General features: G+C 36.7%; 1 long non-coding RNA gene across 1 annotated transcript; it reads right to left on the bottom strand.

The window, feature by feature from the left end:
* Positions 1-506: 506 nt before the first annotated feature.
* LOC150092393 (uncharacterized) lies at positions 507-11,532 on the bottom strand. The gene is made up of 3 exons (XR_016550587.1): positions 11,419-11,532; positions 11,162-11,266; positions 507-987 (listed from the first exon to the last, which is right to left on the bottom strand). It is a non-coding gene; the product is annotated as an uncharacterized LOC150092393 (long non-coding RNA).
* Positions 11,533-13,169: the final 1,637 nt, after the last annotated feature.

Here is a 13,169-nt window from a genome sequence, read left to right as displayed (position 1 = left end):
CTGTAATTATCTACGTGTTTTAACTTTCTTCGTAGGTTGTTGAGTTGCGTGGGTATCTGATGTGATCTCACAAAAGTACCGTATGAGTTGATGAAGGGTGTGGGGATGTAGAGAGTTGTTGTAGGTCGTGTTATACGATATGTGTCTCTGTTGTTTCGATAGGTGATGTTGAAGTAATTCCTTGTTAATGTCATGTAGTGTTTCAGGTTTTTAATGCTCAGAATTCTGTGTATCGCCATGTGCTTCTCGGATATTGGTTATTGCGTGAAAGGTGTCCAGATCACTGTTGACACGATTTTCCTGTGTAATGTTTCTAATTTTGTTAGGTGGCTGTTTGATGTGTTTGTATAGACTGTTATACCGTATCAGAGTAGGGATTCGCAGATACCGTGATATAGGAGTTTTTTTATGTTGGTTTTTAATAATAATAAAAATTAATTAATTATTGTTTATTAATTAATTTTATTAATTAATTAATTAGTCGAATGAAAAGTCGAGTTTTTTAATCCTTCAAAACAGCCTTTTACAGTAAGACGCTGGCCTAAATAGCCTTAGTGGATTCAGTTACATTTCCAAACAACTCAATCCTACTCTTAAAATATCCTTCGGGGCTACTGCACACTACTCAAAATGCCTCCACCCCTCGTCTCCTTTCTATGCTTCCGGTTTACCGCTTCTCAACAAACTTAATACTGCACGTTCTACTTGGCCTCCACTACAATCAGAGAATAACTCTACACCACAACCACCATGACTCAGAAACCGGAAAGGTCGTGCTGTCCCTGAGATACTAACATAGTGGGGAATGGCTCGATGTGACAGCTCAGGTATTACACAGAATTGGCGATTACAGTAATTTGTTTTAGCGAGACGTGATAAGCAATAACCTACGAAGCAGAGAGTAGATGATTCTAGTGGAACAACGCAAGCAATGTGGTAGTATTTTGTTTTCTTTAATACGACAATGTCACACTTCCAGTTCTTCCGCTATAAAATTAAACAAAATATTGATATTCATATTTATTTATTTTATTTTTATATTAATAGAAAAATACAATAAATTGTAATAATTATATATATATATATATATATATATATATATATATATATATATATATATATATAAACCGAGCTTTTGATAGAAAATAAATCACGCGCTAATTATAATTATTCAAATCATTTATTTCAATCAACATACTCTCCCTCAGCTTCTATACGGCTTTTGGCACGGTCGATTAATTCGTTAAATGAGAAGGTCGTGGTTACTGCCGCTTGAAACGATTTCAATGGTGTCGTATCGTTTTTCTTTCATCGGCAAATGAATTGGGGGGGGGGGAAGACAGAGAAGTGAAGGGGTGCTAAATCAGGCGAATACGGCCAGTGATCCAACACACAAACTTGGTTTTGCTCAAAAACTGTCTCACAATGTTTGAACGATGAGATGGTGTGCAAAAGTGACCAGCTGCTTGCATCATGATATACATACCGTACGCGACGAATTCTCGCTATCAATCGCTTCAAAACTTCGAGATAAAATTCACCATTGACCGTTTTGCCAGTAAGAATGAATTTGTGGATAATGCCCTTGGAATCGTAGAAACAAATCAGCATTGTCTTTACTTTTGACTTCTCCAAGCGACTTTTTTCCGGATGCTCCTCTTCTGGTGGTCTCCACTCAGCACTCTGGCGCTTTGTTTCGGGCTCATACTCAAAACACCACGTTTCGTCACCAGTAACGATCGTTTCAAGGAAGTTTGAGTCCTTACGAGCGGTTTCAATGAGGTCCTTGCAGTGTTCAATTCGATACATTTTTTGGTCTTCGGTCAACTTGTGGGGAACAAATCGCGAATTCAATTTACCAAGGCCCAAACTCTCGGTCAAAATGTTGTGCACAGTTGATTTTGGAATCCCCAATTCATCTTCAATCAATCTCACGGATGATTTCGGGTTTTCTTTGATGAAATCGTGCACGTTTTGGATATTAACTTCGCTCAATCCAGTTTTTGGACGGCCCGGCTTTTCGTCATCCTCAAGCGTCTCACGACCACTTTGAAATCGCACTCGTAAAGTTGAGTACGGGATAAGTATTCATCACCGTATGATTTTTGAAGCATTTGATGCGTTTCGGTAAAACTTTTACTAAGTTTAAACTCTGTTTGAAACTCATTTTCCGACCGTCCGTCAAAACGCAGTCACTCTTGGCACTATAACTCGGCTTCTAATGAAACAAATGTCATAAACAGTTGACACAACACTAATGAAGGTTGCCGCTTTCGACAACAAAAAGATACAGCAGGTGGCGCCACTAGTTTCTTCTATTTTCGAAAAGTTCTGTTTCCTTTTGGACAGAGGATGTATACACACACACACACACACACACACACTGTTTTATTTTGAAATGACCAGTTTACAATAATAATACAAATTATGGTGATTTTGGTATCACCAATCCTCACCATCTGATGGTGCAGTCATTTAGTAGGATAATGAGAAAGAGCTGTCAATTTGGGATTATTGAGACAACCAAATTATATTTTGTATTGGTTTAAGCCAAAAACAACACGATCCTACCTGCTTTCTTCATGGAACTAGGACGAACAGACAAAGGCTAGCTACTGGAGGAAAAAACCTCAACAATAACATCATCAGAATTCGGGATAGACACTATCAGTGTTAGAAGTATCAATGGAAAAGAAGTGAAAATTGCAAAAGTATTTGAGAAGTACAAGACCAGAAAACACTGGAATTATGGAAACAAAGAAGCCTCCCCAAAAAAAGGTAAGATTATGCTAAATAATATCAAGATGTTATATTCAGGTAATGATGATTAGGAAAAAAGCAGTTGTAATATTCGACGCTAAATATGAAGATAATCTTGAATGGCCAACTATGAAGCAAAGTGGACAAACATCGAAATGGGAATTAGACCATGAAACTTAGTTCGATTGTTTATAGCTTTCCACAGAATGTGGAACTATGGTTCCGTAGATGAGTCACTTGGTTAAGATGATTGGATGATAATTCTTACAAAAGCACAATGATGAGGCCTTCAGAAAGAAAAGTGCGTGCGTGCGTGCGTGCGTGCGTATGTGTGTGTGGTTTTAGATAAAGTTAAATAGAACAGTACAAGCGTTCTTACTCATGGGTCTTTTTTGCCAATATGAACGTCAAGTGAGTAATAGCAGTCAATATTAAACTCTTGCCACACTTTCTCTTCAATGTGAAGTTCGCCAGGTTGCCTTGCCTGGAATAGGTTGTTTATAATTATGGCCATAGCATGTAAAGCTAGGAGGAACAGAGAAGTATGTTTGCTATTTGCGTATGTCTTCTTCGGCTGATTTTTTTTTTATTTCATTCAAAAAACAAAGACGTCGTATCATCATTTGAAGACAAAGAAACATTCCATGATATAAGTTTGAGACGTACTCAAGATTTAAATAAAGCCCTGTCTTTAAAAATATCGAAAGAGAATTTAATACCAAGTATTGGTACAATCTGTTGAATTAAATATTTTTTGATGCTTTACGTGCTAGGCTTAGTTCGATTGTTTATAAAATTGAGCCGTCAAAAAGACAAAAAAAGTTATCATTTGGACTTCGGATATTGTCGTTAATATCCGGTCTTCAATGTTTAGTAATAAAGGAGCTGTCCAATGTGGAATGTTTGCAAAAAAACTTCGATATCGTTTATATTCTTTTTTGGAAACGAAAATGCTTCTGTAATTTGGAACTCATAGTTATGTTTTTTATTCTGCACAACAAACCGGCGCTAGAAGAACACGTGCAATCAACAGAGCAGACATAATACGCGAGTCTCATGGCCTTAGTTGCTTCTGTGATACTTCCAAACAACAACAGCTAACTGGAGCATCAAGATAAAATTTTCCTTCCTTTTTTTTTTACTTATAAAACTTATACATCTGAATTATGAACATCCATGCATATGGAAAACAAAATGTACTCCTGGAATCAAATGCCTGGGACATCACAACCTCAGAGGGGTGCTCCGGTTGGTTCTTATCAGGCTACAGTATATACAGTAGTAAGAGGTCAAAGAAGTACAAACTGCAGAGTTTACAAGTGTTTCAGGTGTTACAAGTTTTAACGTATAAATGATTCTGAAGGGTAGATATCATGTATTTATTTTTTTAAAAAATCTGTAATTTTTCTCAGGTTTATTCGAGATCGCAACCACTTGCTCAAAAGTATTGATTGGTTGGTTAGTGATTGTATGGAGAGTATTTTTTTTGACACACACACACACACACACACACACACACACACACACACACACACACACACACACACACACACACACACACACACACACACACACACACACACACACACACACACACACACACACACACACACACACACACAGTATGTCCATTCCCTAATTTTGTGACTGTATATCAGCTAACGAAACATTATTATCCAAAATAGCTACCTGTATATAAACTCTCTGAACTAGAGCATTATCCATGATGAATTGTATAAGACGTTCATGCTTCTTTGGACATTGTAAACGTAAACAGTACATAGAAGGATTAGGTGACATAATTTTTAGGTAAACATTTACCTCATTTCCAAGTACGAAAAAAAGAAAAAGAAAAAAGGTAAATATAGAATCTATTGGAGAAAATCATAACATGTATTTTGTTCCTCAGTTGTATTTTGTTTCCACTGTAAACGAATTAAAATATGGCGATAAATTTTAACCAAGTTTTTAACACCTCATTTTACAAAATCGCCAAAAGAGGCTTTGATAAGAGTTATAACAAGCCTGACAAACAAACTAACCTGTTCTGTTGCAATAACTGGGTTGGAGGAAAACTCTTTAAGATTGTAAATATCAAATCGGATTGTAATCCATCGTCAGAATAGTTCTGTAATGCTAACAGAAAAGTGTTAATAAATGCTTATTGCAAAACTCCTCATAAAAAATATTTTAAAAAATTAGGACGCGAGCAGCCAGTAGAGGTCATGGTTTTGCCCATTTGTCTAGCAAGCAACCTACTTGCAATGTAGGTCTAGGCTGAACAGCCAGTTGTCATTTCTCTTTCGTTCTCCAAGACTGTGTATCTACCAAAATATACTGATGCATCTGACCAAACTGGTTATGCTTACTCTCCAAAAGATGACACTGATGGATGATAATTATTAACGCTCGTACAGTTTTGTTTATGGCAGCAAACTAAATCTTCCAGCATTATCGATGACTAATATTAAAACGTTTGTGAACTACAGTTATGACAATATTAACAATCGAAATAACAGCAGTCTATTAAGACTGTTTTGGGATTCATAAAGTTGGATCGTGAACTTGCATATTACAAAACAGATATTTTGAAATGCATACATGACGATGGAACCTGGAAATATGGAACACTTTGAGCAACATTGCGATTTATTGAGAAGGCCAACCTTTTAATAGTTTCTTTTATTTTATTTTTAGATTGAGACTTCGTGTGTGTGGGTGGGTGGGTGGGTGTGTGGTCGCTATCTAAGCCAAGTGATGTGAGTTCAGATCTTTTCGTGGGCATGTATGGGAATGTTTTTAGGATGGAAAATGAATTTCTTCTACACCCATTTTCCTGTAAAATTCTGAAGTTGAAGCTTTTAACGCGATGTTTTTAACTCAATATGAAACGTGAAACCACTATGGTATTTCAGTTTCAACTGTAACTATTGAAACAAATACTAGCAGTACTATTCATCCAAGAACTGTACGTGAAACTATTGATTTTAAATCATAATTAGTACAAGTTGGAGTTTCAAACGTAGCTTGGTTTATCACAAGTTTAATACAGGGTGTCCCAAAATTCACGCAAGAAGTAATTTTGATAGAAAACACAGGTTTTTAATTAAAAATTGTAATTTCTTATTGATTCATAAAGTATACAGTATAGGGTTATGCATGGAATAGCATATCGGGTAAATGGCCTTCACGGCTTTGCTCGCACATATGCACTCTTTTGTCGAAATGTTTCATGACCGTTTTGCATAAATGTGGCTGAATTTCGTTGATACAGCGCTCAATTTCCTCCTTCAAGGCGTGAGTGGTCGTGGGCTTGTTGGCATAAACCTTAGACTTCAAAAAAACCCCAAAGAAAAAAGTCCAACGGCGTTAAGTCACATGATCTGGGCGGCCAATTCTGATCACCAAAACGGGAAATTACACGACCAGGAAATGACTCATGCAGTAATTGAATTGTTTCTCGGGCTGTATGGCATGTGGCACCGTCTTGTTTTCCACATCCATATCTTGCAATTTAGGCACAAAAAACTGGATTATAATGTCGCGATAGCCAGCACCATTAACTGTTATTGCCTTACCAGCCTCATTTTCGAAGAAGAATGGACCGATGATGCCTCCAGCCCAAAAGTGACAAGTTGTGGATGCATTTGTTTCTCAACAATCACTCGTGGATTTTCTGAACCCCAAATGCGACAATTTTGTGGATTAACGAAGCCATCAAGATGAAAATGAGCCTCATCGCTGAAGATGATTTTGTTCGAAAAATAAGCATCCACTTGTTGTTGTTCCATAATCCATTCAACCAACTCTCTTCGCTGTGTGTGGTCAGTCGGCTTCAGTTCTTGAGTCAATTGAACTTTGTAAGCATAAAGATGCAAATCTTTCGTGAGAATACGCTGTAGAGAGCTTCTCGAAATGCCCAATTCAAGACCACGGTGCCGAATTGATGTTCCTGGACTCTCAGCAACACTCTCACGAACTGCTTCGATGTTTTCTGTTGAACGACTTGTTGAAGGACGGCCAGCGTGTATAAGATCACTCATTAATCCAGTTTCCTTGAATTTTTTAATTAATCTTTTCACAGTTGATGAAGTTAAATCACTATTCCGACCATATTTTGTACGAAAATTGCGAACTGTAGCTGCCAAAACCTTCATTATTTTTAAAATATTGCTCAACAATGAAAATGCGTTGTTCTTTCGTGTAGCGCTCCATTTTTAATAGTCCTGAACTGTCAGCTGTCACGCTGTCTTTTTTTCTCGTTGGCAACACTTTATCCCACAAATGGCGCTAAATTTAAATCTTGCGTGAATTTGGGGACACCCTTTATATACAGGCCGACATAGGTTAATGGTAACTCCTGTTTCGCTTATTTACTTGCATTTTAAGATACAGTGACAACAGTTGTGAATGGGGTGATTCTCATTCGATGATATTTTTAGATTTTGCAAAGACATTTGACAGATTGCCACAATAAATTTGTGTGTAAGCTACGACAAATGGGTTGGGATAATCGGTTGGCGGATTGATCGAATAAGAAACTGTCTAATCAAAGTATTGTGTATATAGAAGCTTGCTCTCTGAGGAGGAGTGTTAACGGTCGAGTCCCACAGGATTCTGTCCTGGGACCACTCCTGTATATTTTTTTTTGTTAATGATATTTGAATAGACTGGTTATGTGGGTTGACAAGTGGGGATGATACTTCAACACCAATAAATGTGAGATTTGCACTTTGGAACTACTGAAGTCCAAAAGACATACTGCAAAAGTTATAAAAACAGCATGAAGAAATGCTACTATGCCAAAGAAGAAAAAATTGCAAACAGAGATGAGGATTTAGTCATTCCACTCTACCAAGCTTTGATTACAACGCATCTGAATCATAACTGAACCCAAAGCCATTTCTGGCATATGCACTAAACATAATAATTTTTTTTCCCTTTTGCCATAAAAATGGTCCAAACGAAACGACAGATCTCACAGAGATCGTAAGTACTAAATTTCATCAAATGTTATCCATCCAGTGTGTTGGTTTGTTGGTTGGTTTATGGTTGCTTATTGAGGCTTGAAGTACAAAAAAAAAAAAAAAAAAAAAAAAACGTAAAGTAAAAATTATTTTAAAAATTTCTTAATAAGCCCAAAGCGCTGATGTACTGTAGAGTGACAATATCTGTGGTGAGCGGGATATACTGTACAAAGAGAAATAAAAATGCCCCCGTCAAAATTAAATCGGGTGGTATGTTCCATTGTAAATCCCAAATTTTATTAAATGCTATTGAAGAGAAGTCATTGAGAAATTATTATTCTAGTAATAGTACAACTCGATATCAATCCATCTTACGATCTGTTACGTCATGGTAACAGATTATTACTTTTGACCCTGAATTGAAGGCTACACTAATGTTGCATGAAAAGAAATTCCTAGAATTACAATTATTAGAAGTATTACTGATGGATGCTTTAAAAAATGAACAAAAAGAAGTGGGGTATTGTTAAGTTAGCCAATGACGATACACTTCTGTTCATCTGCATTGGCCAATTTATTAATTCCTGCGCATGTTACTGACTATCACGTGGTATCAAAACATATTGCGCATAAAGTTATAGCACAAATGCCCTCTTCATAATAATCGTAGGCTGTTTTCGTAGAATCCAAATATTTCTCATACATCAAACCAGTCATGCACGTATCGGTGTAACATCCAAAGTCGATGTTAATGTCATGGTTCATCTCATCATAGTAACAATCCATGAAGCGATGCCATAAAGAGATGTTGCAATTTCAATAAAATTAAGTTTTTTCTTATTTTAAATTGGCTTATTAAGTTGTCTAATTCGAATTGCAACAACATGTACGCATGAGAAAAATATTATGGATTGATTCCCTATTGTTATTCATGAATAACACAGGATTACATAACTTGAAGGACATATAACAGGTGCAAGCAATTGATATTCCCCTACTACTAGTGCTCATTGTAATTTGCAATTTGAGAAACGAGCTACTAATTACGTAGTAGCTCGTTTCTTTAGTATTTACATTGGCATTTAAATACTCAATTTTGCAATCGATAAAACGAGTTTCAGGGTCCCAAACGAGGATAATCGTTTTGAAAATTGTAATTTAAACTCCAATTAGCGTTCTGGGAGCTCTACAAAGTCTTTTTTGTAGCCAAGCCAACTCCACTTTTCTATGGTGGCCCGTTTTCATAAACAGGACTCTCCGGTGACCCTGAGAATACAGCGCAATGAAGCCGATCATTCCGTAACTTCGAGTATCGCCATATGCAGGAGGGAAAGCATGTTGGATGTTTCATATATGATCCTGAAACTCTCACCACGTCCATACTCAGTATTAACTTCTAACGTTACAAACAATGAAATTACAATTAAAACAATAACACCATAGAATAACACTGGGATCAGAAAAAACTCCCAAGAAAATATTCGACATCCACCATTCGTCACATGTCGAGTGCCGTGATCCTGCTTTTCATCTACTATGGCTCAAAATCTCTTTGGTCAACTTTCTTGCATTTATTTGCCATCTTAAACACTCTATAGATTCTGATAACTAACCCCTTTGGTCTTTTTGGTTATTTAACTCTAAAGGGTAACTGTCTGCAGTCTACTATCAAAAATAGTATACAAATAGTGAAGTTATAAATCAAACTCGATTTTTTCTTCTTTAGTTTCACTGATAGAAAAATATTCCAGAAATATTATCCAGAATTAACACTCGCCCTATATTGTCTTTAGAGCATCTACCTGGCAACATGAAAGCAAATATATATTTATGATATAATCAAGGTTCAACTTAAAAATGAAATTTCAGGAAAAACTATAAGAGCACTATTTAGGCTTAGTATATCTACACATGTCTGATTTAGGCTTAATGATAACTAAATGTAAACTTTCATATGGATGAAAGTAAACTATTTTTTAAGAAGCTATTATAAAAAAAGTTGTTTAACTTTTTAACTAATTATATTCAGATTAAATATATTGGCATAAGAGATATTTTCATTCGCGTTTATTTTTTTCGTAAAATGATCTTAGTTATAAATTATTATTATTATTATTATTATTATTATTATTACGGCCAACTCCAAGGAGTCCTTAGACTCATCGAGGGAGGCCCTAAACAACTACTCAACATGCACACGGTATCTATCATACTTTGCCTTGAACTCATTCACGGTCGTAGCACCCACAACAGACTCTGGCAGCTTATTCCACTCATTTACCACTCTAAAAGTAAAGAACCCAGCTCTAACACCCTTCTAACCACACTTTTGCTCAGTTTCCATGGATGGTCCCTAGTCCTCTCACCACCAGTCCTGTTCTGAAAAATATCCTCTGAATTAATCTTATAGAAACCCTTCAGCAATTTGAATGTCTCAATCATATCACCCCTTTTCTGCCTGTCAACCAATTTCTGCAACCCACAAATCTTCAACCTGTTCTCATGTGGTTCATTCCATAGACCTGTTATCATCTTAGTCACTCGCCTCTGGATCCTCTCCACCTCCTCCCCATCAAGAAGGAACCCTGGCGCCCGCATCAGGGCACAGTAGTCAAGATGGGGTCTTATCAAGGCTCGATACAGAGGAACAATAACTTGCTTGTCTCTGCTTCTTAAAGTATTTTTCAGTACCCAAGTGATTTGATGAGCTGATTTAGCCACTTTTGCAATGCGCCCCCTAAACTTCAACTCCCTATCACCCCAAAATACATAACCTTATACTTTGCCACATTAAATTGACATCCATTCTCCTTAGCCCAGTCCCCCAATCTATCCAAATCATCCTGCAAAATTCTGACATCTTCTGCATTCACCATTGTCCTACCCAACTTTGTATCATCAGCGAACAAATGATCTGTTCCTCTTAGATCCTTCCCTATATCGTTAATGAACAAATTAAACAGCAGTGGTCCACGAAGAGAACCCTGTGGCACCCCACTAGTCACAGGTCGTCTTTTGGACTCTACCCCTGAATAAACTACTCTCTGATATCTCTCCATCAGCCACCCTCCTATCCGTCTCGCCAACCCTATATCCATCCCCATATGCTGCAGTAATAAATAAAGATAAATAATGTTATAATTTTTATTTGTTACGTGCAAATAATTATTATTTAATAATAAATAGCAACCGATCTAAGACTGATTAGTAAACTCAGTTCAAGTTTAAGTAATAAAATTTTAATTCAGTTATTAAAAATCGGTTCTTCTATAGTTCCAAATATACAACCATTTGCATGGGTTCAATTTCCATCTATTTGGAAGAAATAAAATACCAGATGTAAAAACTGCAGATATTCAGAAATGTACATCTTTAGGATGTACACTAAAAACAGGTCTTTATTTTTTTTTAGGTTTTTCTATGAAAAAACGTACCTTCGAAAATTGAAAACAATGTCATCTTCAGAGATACATCTAATGTTATATCTATCAATATATGACGCAGTTTTGCTTTCCTGTTTCCCTGCTTGCTTCTGTACACTGTGGGAAATAAAAAAAAAACATTTCACAAGACCGCTTTGTAAATCGATGTTTATTGAAAACATGAGTTGCTTTCAAACTATGCATTGAGGAAATAAAGAAAACAAGAAATTGAAAATTTAAAATTCAGTTAAGTACTTGATATACATTACATTCAGCTTTCGATGATCGTCATAACAAAACCATTACAGGGAAAACCGTTGATTAACGTGGCCATGATCGCTTAGAAGTAAACACGTATTTTTGCTAGGCAACTAACTCATAACCTGATCTAAGTTGACGTCATCAAGTCTAAATACCAGAGTTGCAGCATTAGGAAAAGCTTAACTTATGACGAGTTATATTTTCGAACGAAAAACCAACACGCGAGTGTGATCTCGCGAGATACGCAGAATTAAGCATTGTTCAGATTCAAGTTATTGATGTATTTATGTTTACCTTCGTTCTATGATGAATAAGCCGTACTACCAAATGATATTAATCTAATGTGTCTCTTCTTACTAACAAAATCCGATTTGGCCATCCTAATTATTATTATTATTATTATTTTATTAAAGAAGAACCATAAAATACACTTAAGCACAGTGAAAACATTTTTATTAAATTAATTTTAATTACCCGTGACTAATTATATATACATATACCCCCTCTGTCCAAAAAGAGACCGAACTTTTCGAAAATAGACGAAACTAGTGGCGCCACCTGTTGTATCTTTTTGTTGTCGAAAGCGGCAACCTTTTAAACAGATATTTAAAAATGAATTTAAAGGAAAGAAGAATCAGATTATCTATGTGATTAGATCGGATTCATGATAACGATGGGTTTTTCCCTTTCCTGTTTCAATGGATGGAGCCCTCACACTGAAAGTGGCTGAAGAAGTTCCTTGTTTGATTCTGTAGATCAGAGTTTCCATATTATACATCCCTTGGGGGCAGCAGCAACACTAAATTTCCAGATCTACAGATCTACATCCCTTGGGGCAGCAGCAACACTAATAAATGATAGCTTACAACGATAGGCTATTGACGAACATCCGTTGAAACTGGGAATACATACAATTCGGATTAAAGACAACTTAAACAGGGTTCGACTTGAGAGCAGTTGTCGTAATATTTGCTCTAACGAAACCACTAATATTAACAAAAGTGCAAGTGATTGTACGATGAATATAAAAATTGTTTTGCTTCGTATTTGAAAGCTCATGATAATGTCCTCGTAATGTATCCTTATAATTCATAAATTGTGACTTCAGATGGTCCATTTTTCCTCGGGATGTTAATTCGATGGAAGCAACTAAACTAAAAAAAAATCAGCTAACGCCTTTTTTATTCCCGTATACGGGGAGTAGGCGAGGCCATTTAGCCCTATCTAACTTTTGGAGACTGAGTGGGCAGTTCAATCTCCACTGGTACCAATCAGAGACAGATGGCCCAAGGCTATCACTAATTAAGCGGTACTCAGTGAAGAGAGACGGCTCAAATGTGCCGCCATCTCGTGGTCCCTAACCCTAACACAATATATTTAATGTCTGAAATAATGTGGGTTCTACGGTCGATTTTCTTGAGTTTACGGGACGAAAAACCCGCTTGCCCGTGCCAGAGATCGACCTAACTCGGGAACCGGCCGAAAAAAGGCTTAGAAAAATTTCCTCTAGTCACTGACTAGACTCGAAACCAAGTCTTCCTTCGTGCGGTCAAGCGCCGTGGTGTGTAAACGCCACATCCACTGAGCTACACAGGCTCCTGCTGAATTTTATGTCTGTTAATTGCGTGTGTTTTACTGGACGTCTTGTTGGTTTTACTGGATGAAAAACCCGAGTTTCAGGAAGAAAAAACCCTGCCATCTCCGTATGACGCCGGCCTTTTCTGAAGTGGGGGAAGTGAAGCGAAATTAAAGGAGTGCA

The sequence above is a fragment of the Typopeltis vanoorti genome, chromosome 26, assembly GCF_054136105.1.
Source record: "Typopeltis vanoorti isolate ZY-2024b chromosome 26, IOZ_Tvanoo_1.0, whole genome shotgun sequence".
Lineage (NCBI taxonomy): Eukaryota > Metazoa > Arthropoda > Arachnida > Uropygi > Thelyphonidae > Typopeltis > Typopeltis vanoorti.
The sequence above is the reverse complement of the archived record's forward strand: the minus strand, read 5'-3'. Positions and strand labels throughout refer to the sequence as shown.